The sequence below is a fragment of the Rhinopithecus bieti genome, unplaced genomic scaffold (genome assembly GCF_001698545.2).
Source record: "Rhinopithecus bieti isolate Rb0 unplaced genomic scaffold, ASM169854v2 scaffold_34818, whole genome shotgun sequence".
Taxonomy (NCBI): domain Eukaryota; kingdom Metazoa; phylum Chordata; class Mammalia; order Primates; family Cercopithecidae; genus Rhinopithecus; species Rhinopithecus bieti.
Genome location: NW_016815484.1, coordinates 1376154 through 1389738, shown reverse-complemented (window position 1 = coordinate 1389738; position 13585 = coordinate 1376154). Strand labels below are relative to the sequence as shown.

Below are 13585 nucleotides of genomic sequence, written 5' to 3'. Positions count from 1 at the left end.
AAAAAAAAAAAAAATGAAAACAAAATCTCTCAAGTACATATTTTCATCCAAAGAGAGACTTTCTTTTCTTCAGAGTGAGGATCTTAGAAAAGGTGGCACTTGCTGTCTCCTCTTCCTCTTTCTCGTTTCTTCCTTACCTGCTTTTGCCTGTCCTTCTTCACAGAAAGTTCTCCCCTTGAGGCTCTGATTCCTTCCTTGTTGCTCATCCACTGAACACACTTCAATTCTTGCCTTTCTTTTTCTTTTTTTCCTTTTTTTTGAGATGGAGTCTTGCACTGTTGCCCAGGCTGGAGTGTAGTGGCACGATCTCGGCTTACTGAAACCTCCACCTCCTGGGTTCAAGGGATTCTCCTGCCTCAGCCTCCCGAGTAGCTGGGATTATAGGCACACGCCACGAGGCCTCGATAATTTTTGTATTTTTAGTAGAGATGAGGTTTCGCCATGTTGGCCAGGCTGGTCTTGAACTCCTAACTTCAGGTGGTCCGCCCGCCTTGGCCTCCCAAAGTGCTGGGATTACAGGAGTGAGCAACCACACCCAGCCCAATCCTTGCCTTTCTTGAGCTCTCTGTGGCCTTGGGCACTCTTGTCTCTTCCTATTTCTTGAATCCATAAAACTACTCTCTCTTGGGTTTCTTCTTACTTCTGTGACTTCCCCTTCTAAGTCTTCTTCTTGGCTCTGTTTTCCCCATAAATGCAAGAGTTCCTTAGGGATTTATTCTCATCCATTCTTGTCCTTTTTTTGCTGTTTCCAGAGTGGTTTTTTTTTTTTTTTTTCTTTTGTACCTAGGGGGAGGGGGGTGTGGCAGCATGCACAAATCTAATCATTACACTCTGCATAAGGTTCTCCAGAAGTTCTCAGTTACCTTCAGAGTAAATCTCACCTCCTAAGTAGGGCTTCCTACACCTGTCCTGATCAGACCCACGTCAAGCCCATCTAGTATCCCTTCCCCACAAATTATTGAAATTCTAGCCATAGTTAGTAATTAACTGAACAAATCATGTTCTTTCTGGTTTCTGTGTCTTAGAAAATGCTACTGCCTTTGCTCAGAGCACACTTTCTTCCCCTTCCTTACCTACCGAATTCGAGATTTTCTCCCAAACCTCAGTGCTTATTTCTATCATGAGATGTATCAACTTATATTGTTTTTATCTGTTTGCCCATCTGTTTGAGTTCCTTAAGACAGACACCCTATTTATTTATCCTGTTGAGCTCTGGGTGATTCTTTGTGCCTAACAGAGTTCCTTCATGAGCAATAAATCTGCTGAATGACTAAGTGGATAAATGGAAGATACCATTCCTTTCAATTCCAAGCCCAGCATGTAAACTAAGTTCAAGTTACGTAGACTTTTTCTATCAGACCTGAATACAATGCTTCTAAAGCAATGTACATACCTCCACATAATAAGGGTATTGATTTTCTATCTTCAAAATAAATGTGGCTCCTCTTGGTAGAAATGTGTTTGTTCTGACCTTCCTGGTAGTCATGGAAATGAATTAGAGCCTTGGGCAAAAGGGCATCCCTCAGTCAAGGGGATGTGGTGTGATCTGCTGGGTAGAGAGGGTGTCATGGAGGCAGCATTCTATTTATAGCTGATGTTGACTCCTCTAAGCCACTAAGGTGACAAGCAGCAATGACGGGCCCCTCCTCTCCTCTCCTCCAGTCCATCCCTGACATGAAGCTAGCTGAGGGCTTTGCTCTTCTATTTTCAAATCGGGTTTCTTTCTAGGTTAGAAAAACTTTTGCTGAGAGATAGAGGCCAGGGAGAGCTTTATTAAGATTTCATTCCCATGGAAGTTTCCCATTTAGTTGCTACATCTGCGTAGTTCTTTTCTTTTTTCTTTTTTGTTTTTTGTTTTTTTTTTTTGAGACGGAATTACTCATTTGTTGCCCAGGCTGGAGTACAACATGGTCTTGGCTCACTGCAACCTCTGCCTCCCGGGTTCAAGGCGATTCTCCTGCCTCAGCCTTCTGAGTAGCTGAGATTACAGGTGCCTGCCACCACACCAGCTATTTTTTGTGTTTTTAATAGAGATGGGGTTTCACCATGTTGGCCAGGTAGGTCTCGAACTCCTGGTTTCAGGTGATCTACTTGCCTCGGCCTTCCAAAATACTGGGATTACAGGCGTGAGTCAACACGCACAGCCATCTGCATAGTTCTTATGGGCTCACAATGGATTTGTGCTTTTGCTCTCACAAGATACTAATGCCTTTACGAGCAAGACCTATGTATTTTTCTTTCTTTGCAGTGCCCTTCAGGAAAAGTTTATCTGTCTAGCAGAACTTAATCACTGCTCATAACTATAATTACCAATAATAAACTTAGATAACTCATGCTGAATAGAAGGGTAAAGTAATCATAAAGATCTCCCAGATGGTGACATGTAAGCTTCTCTACAGAATCCTGGAAAATGTGAGAAATCAGAAAGGTTGCAGTTTCATGGCACAAGCTGCTTGAGCACAATGACATGATTTTGCAAACTATTTCTAGGGTAAGAAATAATATCTTTTAAATTTATGGCAAAGTCTGCTGTAATGGGAGATTATTGCAGTGATAGACAGCTGTACAGAAACACAGTTATATGTACTTTATTAAACCATGTAGCAGGAAAAAAGCATGATGGCACTCAAGTAGTTGAATTCCAGCCGCTTTCAATTCCTGGGTACATATAACCTTTTTGTTAGCACCTCTAAGACACCGAGTTTATTATCAAAATGACAAGAGCATTTGACAGAAGGACCTTTGGTTCAAGACTTCTAGATCTGTCAAACTTCTTGTGGTAGCCAGTCTCCAAGATGGCCCCAGGGGTCTCTGCCTTCCGGTATCCATGTCCTTGTGTAGTCTCTTCCCACAGTGAATAGTGTCAACATGCACAAGCAACAGGACATTGTAGAAATGATGGTATGTGACTCTCAAGGTTGGGTCACAAAAGACATTGTGGCTTCTGCCTTTCTCTCTCTTGCATTATTTGCTTAGAGGTAAACCAGCTGCCCTGTTATGAAGACAGCCCTATGGAAAGATTCATATGACCAGGAATTGGGGTTTCTTGCCAACAGACACCACCAACTTACTAGCAATATGAGTGAGCCATCTTGGAAGTGTAGTCTCCAGCTCCAGTCAAGCCTTTAGATGACCGCAAGCTTGGCCATCATCATGTGTACAATCTTGTGAGAGGCCCGGAGCCAGAACCAGGTGAGGGTGCCATTAGGTAAGCTGGTGAGGATGCCATTAGGTAATCAGGTGCCATTAGGTAAGCTCCTCCTAAATTCCTGATCTACAAAAAGTACAAAATAATGAGTGTTTATTGTTGTTTCAAGTCACTAAATTTTGGGCAGTTTCTTACACAGCAATAGATAAAACCTTAACCAGAATTGGAAAAAAATTGATGATATAACATTAGAATGGTTACTGTGGTATACTACCTAGATCACCTCTTGAGGTCTGACACAACCATTTCCCAGCTATTGGAAATATTGTTTGTTGACAATACATAGCTATGTCCCTTACTAGAAATTGCCCTCTAAGCTGAAGCTATGTCTCATTCAAGATTATGAGCTCCTGCCTGGGGCAACCTGGGACCGATGACTGATATGAGGATAAAGAAGTCAGACCTCATTCAATTTGCCCCCTTTCCAATCCTGCTTCCCTCAGTTCCCTAAAGTTGTATCTCATGAGTGCTATCTACAATAAACCTCTGCCTACAACTCTGTCTCAGAGTCTGGTTTCCATGCTACCCAACCTAAAATAGTTGGTATGGTCCTTAGAGACAGGGCATGCAGCCAATTACCTGGTTCGTTTGTCAGGGCATGGGAAGAAAACAATTGAAAGACTGAGGACAAGATTGTCTGCAGAGGAGGCACTGGGATGAGCCTATGGGGCTGTACACAAATTGTGAAGATTTTGTTAATGCCCACTGGATAGCATATACTGCAAAAGAGGCGCTACGTAACAAACTGGCTCGGCTAGTAGATATCAGGCAGCCTCTTTTTTTTCCACCCCAGTGCTTATACAGTGGATTCATGAACAGAGTAGCCATGATGGCAGAAATAAAGGCTCATGCATAGCCCCAACAGCACACTCACAAAGGCTGATTTAACTATGGATGCTGCTGAGTGTCCATCCAACCTGCCTGCAACAAAGGGCAATGGGTCCCCAATATGGCACCCTCACTCAATGAAAGCAACCAGTCTTTTGGTACCAAATCAATCCCTTTGAATCTTTTCAATCCTAGATGGAGGAACAATTCATCTTGACTAGGATCGATACTTATTCTAGGCATGGGCTTGCCTTTCCTGCCCATAGGGCCTTGGCTGTGCTGTCTTTTGGCTCTTCCATGCCTACATTTAGTGTATACATTCAGGTAAAGCAGCCATAGCCTGAAAAGGACCTGGTAACCAGGGCCTTATATTCCTCAGTGCTGAGGGTCTAGGCACCCCCCTAGACTAGCCACCTAGACCAACAGAAGTGCTGGCTGAGGGTGACACAAACACAGAATGAGGGGTAGAGGATAAAGGCAATGAGCATCCATTATGAATGTGAAGGCAGCTACAGCAGAAAAGCTAGAGCTCATCCCACTGGTGTGTCCAAGTTTTCATAAGAAACAAGACTCATTGGAAGCTGAGAGGATCTATGTGGGATGAGGGGATGCTGTAAGTCTGTCAGGGTTCTCTCTAAAGAGGCAACACACTCATGCTTCAGCTGCTGGGACTCTCAGCTGCTGACAATTCATAACTACATGGCTCACTGGGAATTGCCCTTGGCTACAGAGAACTCCTTCACTTAAGGTTGCACTTTCTCCCAGAGATGGCCAGTGGCCATCTGACTGTGAGGAAACTGACTGATGTGAGGAAACAAAGGCTGACACATTTTCTTCAGTCAGGACATCTCTGAAAGGCCAACCCAGCTCCAAAGCTTCCCACAGGAAGGGCTGAGACCCCTATTGCAGCTACATTGTGGATCAGCTTCTGTCTTTGTCCAATCCTGCCTTCCTCAGCTCCTGACATTGTCTCTCCCGACACTCCCCCAGTAAACCTTCTGCATGTAACTCTCGGTCTCAGAGTCTGTCTCCAGGAAACACAATGTACAAAAACCTTCCATTTTAACCTTCAATCAGCACAGAGAAAAAATGCAGCCAGAGAAAGGCCTATGCTCTTCATTGTTAATCCAGTAGATGGGAAAACTAGGTATTGCAAGCTTTGGTTGACCTGATAGTGGTTGCAAAGAAAAAGGGAGCATGTCAGGAAAGGAAGTGACTGGGAGCTCCATGTCCACTTTATTCATGGATGGAGGTGTTATAAAAAATAGGGTATCGGGGTAGGTGTACTTGATATACCTCAGCTTTTCTGAGGGAGGTAAGCCACATGGAAAAATATCATAGTAAGGCTCTTTGCTCACTAGGTGACTTTGGTCATTTCACTGTTGCAATCTTTACTGATATACTTGCCAAACAGTGTTTTGTTTGTTGTGATAACTCTAGTTTATTTATTTGTAAATTTCCTAATATAGTCATAAACAACTGATAGTCTCTTTAAACAAGAAATTGTACAATGGAAATTTGATATTTTGCTGGAGATACTCTGCAAGAAAAATTAGTAGGAATTAGTAGGTTGTAGGTTCAGAGGGTGAGGGCTCACTGACATGGTATATTAGTCTGTTCTCACATTGCTATAAGGACATACTCAAGACTGGGTAATTTATAAAGGAAAGAGGTTTAATTGACTCACAGTTCCACAGGGCTGGGGAGGCCTCAGGAAACTTACAATCATGGCAAAAGGGGAAGCAAACATGTCCTTCTTCCCATGACAGCAGCAAGGAGAAGTGCCAAGCAAGAGCGGGAGAAGCCCCTTATAAAACCATCAGATCTCGTGATAACTCACTCACTATCACGAGAACAGCGGCATGGGAATTACTGCCCCCAGGATTCAATTACCTCCCATGGGGCCCCTCCCACAACACATGGGGATTAGGGGAACTACAACTGCAGATGAGATTTGGGTGGGGACACAGCCAAACTATATCATATGGGCATCTAGAGTTTACACTTACCAAGATCAGTGTGATCCTTTCATGAAGGACTGATTTTTCTTCTCCTCCAAATTGCTTCTCTTCTGTTGGAGTGATGTGTACTTCATGCTGCTCCACCCTGCTCTCCACCCTGCTCTCCACCCTGCTCTCCACGCTGCTCTCCACCCTGGGAAGAAGGCTGATCAGAGGGATTGCCACAGGGGTCCAGGCCCTCTCACTCCTGTGGGATTCAGCCTATGGGGAACACAGGCAAATCTGAGGAGTGGGGAGAGTGAGGCTAGGGTATTTTTCCCCCTCTTTCCTCTCTAGTAAGGTGGACCCAGGCTGTCAGCCTCCCTCCATTGCAGACCACATCTCCTGCCAGGCAGTCTCTCCCTGGTCCCTCTTGGCTTAGGGGTGCTAACTATCTTCAGCAACTACTTGCTCCAGGGTTCTGCACTATGCCTTAGGGTTTCCCTATACTCTGCCCTGATAGAATGATTCTTCTTTCTGTCTCTTTCACATTTAGGAGACTAAATTCTAGACTTGCTTCTTACAGAAACAAGTGAAGCATCCATGGGCCAATTGCTTCACCAATGTAGGCTAAGAAATTCCCGGGATCTGTCACTCAAAGATTTAAAAAAATTTTAACTGAATGAAGAAGACAATGTCCCCACTCCATTCCAGTGCTTTATATCCTGTTTCCTTGAGGAAAGTGACAAGGCAGGAAATGTGGGGACAGAAGGATTAAAAATTCGAATCTGCTCATGAAGGGAGCGAGTGCACATTAAGACTTGGCATAAGAATGGCAACAGGTAGAAGTAGGCCCAGGCTGATGGAAGACTGAACAGCAGAACAAAGCAAAGCCAGGAAAAGGGTTTTAAGTAAACTCCTTAAACTCCTGGGAAGCCGCAGGACAGACAGTGCAGTGAACGACCGTTCTGAGACAGCCAAGTATAAATGGTCCCCGGAGAATCTCCAATAGGCCTGCGCATTGGGAGAACAGAGTGGAGGCACGGAAATTCATTCCATTTGCAGGAAGGGGAAGCCTGGCCCTCCTGTTCCTGTGTGGTAACCTGGAATTCACTCTGTGAGATGGGGGCCTGTTAACAGCAACCCCTCACACTTTGCTGAGAGTCTTTTTCCTTTTCGCCCAATAAATTTCATAACCCTCCCCGCTTCGAAGTGTCTGCGTGCCTAATCTTTCCTGGCTGTGTGACAAGGATCTGGTTTTTAGCTGAACTGAGGAGAAAGTCCCACAATTCCTACCATTCTCTCCAACTCCTAGTTCAGACCTTTAGTCATAGCTTCCATTGACTGGGTGCCTCCCTTGTCCCAGGCATGATGTATTATACTCATTGTCTCCTTTCATCCTCACACACAGCAACCTTGGCAGGACAGAGAAAGGTGGTGTGAGGAGACCAGCCGAGCCACTTGCCCAAGGACCCAGGGCCCCCTAAATGACAGAGCCAGGATGCCAAGCCTGGGACTTCCTCACAGAGTTAATCTTCCTTTTCTGGAACAGAATTTGGCCTGACCCTAAGGAGACCTGTCCAGGCTGGAGTGAACACTGAGTTTGCATTACTTCCTCTCATCTCTCAGAAATTACTGAAGCAGACCCAAATTCATGGTTAGTCCAACAGCAAGCCACTCTATTTGAGCCAAAAATTATAGCAGGCCAGGTCCTGGATCAGGGAGCTCATTTCCTTGTCCAACCTCTCTCCACCTTGTCCTTCCTGCCCAGGTGTGAATCTTTCCCCAGAGCCAGGCCCACACCAGAATAAGCCCTGGGAAGCAGGAGAGTGGGACATGGCAAGGTATTTGTCTTCATGGATTCTTCTCTGTGTGTGGGATTGCACTGGGAGAGGAGGATGGAGGGAAGGCATTCCTCATGCAGTAAACAGCCCAGACCAATTTGCACCCCAGCCACTGAGCCTTGATCTTTTCATGATGCTTTGCATATTTATAACCAAGATTCCTATTGCTCTGGTACAAACAAGATTGCAATCAGCCTGCCAACAGATTCTCTTTAAACTGTCAGTCTTTATGGAGAAAAAAACAGTCATTGACATTGAATGCCCTTTAAACAAGCCCCCTCTTATTCTCCTTAGCTGGAAGACAGTATGTGAGTTTAGTTCTAAGAAGAGAGGGAACTTGTTTCCTTTAAATGGCCCCTGCCCAGGTTTTCTTCAGTTTAGTTAGAGCAGCCTCAACTCCTTTTAAATGCCTTGCTTAGCGGTGCCAGCCTGCTTGAGCTGCGCCTGCAGATGCCAGTTTCAGCTGCCACATTTAATTTTCATGTCCTGAGGGCCTCCTGTGCTTTTTCTGATTCCCTTAAATGAATAAAAATAACTAAGAAGCATGGAGCACATGACCCTGATTCAGTGTTCAATCTTTTGCTATAGATGTGTTTGCCCATGTCCAGGCCTATTTGTTTTAAAGAGAAGATGAAGCGGAAAAAGGTGACCTGTCACATCTCTGTTTCCCAGATCCTTAGGGCCTAAATACAGCTGTGAGTTAGGACAGAAAAAGTTAGTTTCCTTATCTAGAAGCCAGACATGTGTACCAATGGCAGAAGCATGTTCTACTTTGGTTCTACTGTGAAAAGAACCAATGGGAAGAAAAAAAACCTAACTAACATGGATAGATTTTCTTACTTGACTGGGTGATATGGACCCTAAGGTCCCACCAGCACACGCTGATGTGACTCAAGGGTTGAAATAAAGGGGACAATGCTTCCTTGTTGTCTTCAATGGAAGAGACATCTGGGATTTTATTTTATTTTGTTTTGTTTTATTTTATTTTATTTTATTTTATTATTTTATTTTTCTGAGACAGAGTCTCACTCTGTCACCCAGGCTGGAGTACAGTGACACAATCTCAGCTCATGCCACGTCTGCCTCCTAGGTTCAAGTGATTCTCCTGCCTCAGCCTCCAAAGTAGCTGCAATTAGAGGTGCATGCTACCACACAGGGCTAATTTCATCTGGGATTTCAAACTGGACTGAAAAAAAAATCCTGAGTTCCAGCGGGTCCTTCTTAGGGCCAAAAGAATGCTACTTAGAAGTAGGATGGGCCATGAGACTCCCTTTGCTACCCTCAGAAAGACCCCAAAAGAAACCCTCATGGTTTTTTCACTGGCCCTCACCCCAGGACTAAGACTATGCCAAGCCCAGCCATGAACATTGTGATCCTTTCTATGGTCCTTTTAGGGACTGTTTTGGGAGAGGCAGAGTCAAAGAGTGCATTGCAGCTGCTATTCTTATTCCTTTACCCAGCCAACCCTCAGTCGCCAGCATTTCTCAAACCATAGTTTAGCTGTGAATGCCCGAGATTTTCTTCCTGTCCTGACCACAGTAGTGCTGGTGGTCATGCTGCTTTCTGGCACAGCCAGGCAGGAGGCCAGCCACCTCAGAGCCTCCGGGAGGAGGGAGGGGAAGGATGCCTTCCCCTGGGGCCCAGAAGGGGCTGTGGGTACCAACTGCCTGGACACTCAGGCTGGAATCAAGCTGAATACACTATAGGGAGGAACTGAAGGATCCGGGCAGGGCAACATACTCCTCAATCCAGACCAATGTTTTCAGAGGACCCCGTTTTGTGAAGGTGTTGTCATCAAAGCTTGCCTTTCTCTTTATAAATGAACTCATTTGTGGAAAATTCTGGAAAGAAAGAAAAGGAGAGAGACAGAGAGAGGGAAAGAAAGACAAAATCAGTCTTTTCAATGCCAGTTATTGAATGTAACCTATAGTTTCAGAGCTTTAGTCTCTCACAGAAATTCTTCTGTAGTTGTTACCAACATTTTGGTCTCTCGCATCTTCTCTTTAAAATGCTAGGATAGCAGTCATGAAATTCCTTGGTCCTCTCAGAGATGTGCAATTGAGGGAAATAAATTCAATTTCAGCCACTGGGTAGTATTTAGTGAGCATGTGATCAGCCTTGTACTGGGAACTCACAAGAATCTTCACTCTTTTTGGAAGAGAGAAGAATCTTCTCTCTTTTTTGGAGGAGAGAAGATTCTTCCCTGTTTTTGGAAGACAGAAGAATCTTCTCTCTTCTTGTACATGAAACATTAGAAATGATTTGAAGTCCATCTATTAATAAGGCTGGTGGATACAAGATACAGTATAAAAAAGAAAATTTACAGTTAGCAAAATAGAATTGTTAGGTAGGGCTGGAAAGACGAGGGAACTGGAGCAGAGGACTGCGTGAAATACAAGGAGGAGTTTAAGATTTTGAGTGAATAGTGTACGTCTTACTTATTAGCACTTCCTTGTCTTAGAATCTTCTTTGCTCCTTACACACACCCACACACACACTCTCTCACTCTCTCTCTCTCTCCCTCTCCAATGCCCTTTCCTCATTCCTCCCTTTACTAAAAGCTGACTCATCCTTCACAGCTTAGCTTAACCTCTGTCTTCTTCATGTAGACCTTTTCAGCATCTCAGCCCACATTGATTCCCCTTCCTGGAAACTCTCCTTCACTTAGAGTTAATATCACTCAGTTAAGTACTTAGTTGATTTCTATTTGTTTCAAGGCTGTGTTTGTCTTTCTTGGTAAAGGATAAGGCTCTTAGGAGAAGGAGCATATGTTCCAGTAGGATCAGACATGGGGAGATACAGTGGAGCCACTTTGCAAACACTGGTTTAATGGATGAAAGGTTTGGTTCAGGACCTTGTTTCTCTGGGAACATTATCGCCAAGAGTCCTCATCTGGGCAAGCGTTTCATTCCCTGGCCATTTCATCAGTGTCACCACGCAGGCTGCCTCATACTCTTAAATGGCTCTTCAGTGTTCTATTTCCAGCACAGTCGGGGAGATTATGTTAGTTTCTTGCAAAATGTTTGAGAGGAGTTTCATTCTTCTCAGAAGGCAGAGAAGAGCAATTGGCCCACTTTTCTGTACTTTACACATAAAATATTTGTTTAAGCTGTGATAAAAAGCCAAACTTGGAAAGTGCTGCTATAAACTCAGAGTGCAAAGGAGGGCCGGTCTAAGGGTGATCGTTTCAGCTAATATGCAATAGATTCAGCTGCCACCTCCAGAAGAGCCCACATTAGTTAATCAGTATGTGAGCAATCCAGGACCTTTGTTCTGGCTCAGGTCCCACCTGTTCTCTCTTTTTAGCATTTTGTGTTTCTAAGATTTCTTCCCCAGGAGGGATGAAGGAGAGGGAAGAGGACTGAGAAAAGAAGACAGTAAACAAAGACGATGTTGTTGTTGGTAACCCAGCCCTGCTAGAGACTTGGTGGAGTGAAGGTGAAAGTTGATGCTCATAACAAAAGTTCTGGGTTTAGGATCGCCTCAAGATTTAGATCTATGTCAGCCATGCCCCCACTGACTGGGAAATGAACAGAATGCCAGTCTGAAGGCAAAATGGGCCATGTGCAGTCATTGAAACGTGCCTGCTGTGGTACGAATATTTGTCCCCTCCAAACCTCATGTTGAAATTTGATCCCCAATGTTGCAGGTGATTCTCAATGGGAGGTGTTTGGGTAATTGGGGCAGATTTCCCAAGAACAGATTAATACCATTTGTTTCAGGAAAAACTCTCCCAAACTGCGTTTTTCCCCTGCTCTTGTTACAGTAGCTAGCTAGCCAGGCATGAGCAGGCAGAAGAGGGCTCTTCTTGACCCACCAGGAATATCAGACGACCATCAGGTGATGGTCCGGCAGTTGTCACACTGCCTCTCTAAAAGTGATAATTGGTTGCAGGTGCAAGGGAGAGGCAATTTCACAATAGATGAAAACACTTGGAATTGGTAACCAGCAGCTCAGGAATTGGGTGAGTAGGCTCAGGCATGTGCATTAAGAGACAAAATGGTGGAATATGACCTTTTGGGAGCATTCCACTGGAAAAGAGAAGAATGCCACAGGCAAGCATTTGAACAACTCCAGTAAACATGCTAAGCATGCTCACCTCTCACGTATTAGCAGACCACTGTGCATGCGGGTGGCCCAACCTAAAGGAATAATCATGGGAAAAAGGACACAAGACCCTGGGAGTATGCCAACGTATAAAACCCCAAGGCAAAAGGTCAAATGTCCCATTTGGCCTCCACAGCACCCATTTGAGTCTCTTCCAAGTGTACTTTCCTTTCTTTCCTGCTCTAAAGCTGTTTAATAAACTTCCTCTCCTGCTCTGAAACATGCCTCAGTCTGTTTCTCTGCCCTCTGCCCCTCAGTTGAACTCTTTCTTCTGAGAAGACAAGAATTGAGGTTGCTGAAGACCTGTACCTACTTCCCATCAGTAACCCAGATATTCGCCACCCCTAACACTCTCACACCACCACAACAATCAGCACACTGAAGACGTCTGTGACCAAAGGTGTGGGAGTTTCTCCCCACCACCAAGCAGCGAACACCAGTTGGGTGTCAATTCCATCACGATCGACCTGGAGATAGTGTCAGATCTCACAGGTTGAGGGCTCAGGCCCCAGGACTGCTGCCCGTTCCACCACACACCAGTCACAAGACCAGGCCTCCACAACTTCTGACTGACTGGCTTCAAGTTGGAGTTCCCATTTTGGGTTCAATTAATTTGTTGGAGCAAAACTCAGGGAAACACAGAACTCAGGGAAACACAATTAGTGGTTTATTGTGAAAGATATTGCACAGGATACAGATGAAGAGCTGGGTAGGGCAAGGTATGCCGGAAGAGGCACAGGCTCCCATGCCCTCCAGAGGTATGCCACCCTCCAGGAACCTTCACGCGTTCAGCTGTCCAAAAGTTCTCCGAACTCAGCGGTCTTGGGTTTTTATGGAAGCTTCATGACATCAGCATTTCTTCCCTGCAGGTATAGGGTGGAGCTATCTCAGGGGAGGGTCTTAAGTCCCACAGTCTGAAAGGTGAGGAAGATTAGAGTCCTGTCTTAGGGCAGTGAAAGAGGGTAAGAGACAGGTTCTGTTTCTGAACACACCCAACATTTTAACAAAAGACCGTAAAAAGGGCTATGTGAGTTATGAGCCAGGGACCATGGATGAAAGCCAGTATATATTATACATACATATATAAATAAATATGTATAAAAACACCACGGGCCACACGCTGGGTTTTTGTTTGTTTGTTTAGAGACAGAGTCCGGCTCTGTTGCCCAGGTGGGAGTGCAGTGGCACAATCTTGGCTCACTGCAGCTTCCACCTCCCGGGTTCAAGCAACTCTCCTGCCTCAGCCTCCCAAGTAGCTGGAATTACAGACATGCACCAGCTAATTTTTTGTGTTTTTAGTAGAGGCAGGGTTTCACCATGTTGGCCAGGCTGATCTGCAACCCCTGACCTCGGGCAATCCACCCGCCTCAGCTTCCCAAAGTTCTGGGATTACAGGCGTGAACCACCACGCCTGGCCCACACTCTGGTTTTTGACCACGGACCCCTTACATCAAAAGAATATACATAATCATAAATAATTAGTCCAGTCCATCATGTTACGTGAATGTCTCTCAGAGTGAGGCCACACAGGTTTGAAGATTTACTTTCAATCTTGTCAGGTTCCAAAAGCAGTAGTGATCTTGGTAAAACATATACACCCTTTCAAGCATCCGGAATAATTGAGCTAAGAAACAGTGTCATCTCTTTGTCTGGAACTC

General features: G+C 44.9%; 1 long non-coding RNA gene across 1 annotated transcript in view; it reads right to left on the bottom strand.

Moving 5' to 3' along the window:
- The window catches only part of LOC108515984 (uncharacterized), a 112048-nt gene that overhangs the window by 21752 nt on the left and 76711 nt on the right, over window positions 1-13585 (bottom strand). The window contains exons 3-6 of the long non-coding RNA XR_001881687.1: window positions 9561-9661; window positions 6046-6142; window positions 3788-3870; window positions 3072-3274 (exon numbers count right to left, since the gene is read on the bottom strand). This is a non-coding gene — a long non-coding RNA (uncharacterized LOC108515984). The remainder of the gene's footprint in view (window positions 1-3071; window positions 3275-3787; window positions 3871-6045; window positions 6143-9560; window positions 9662-13585) is intronic.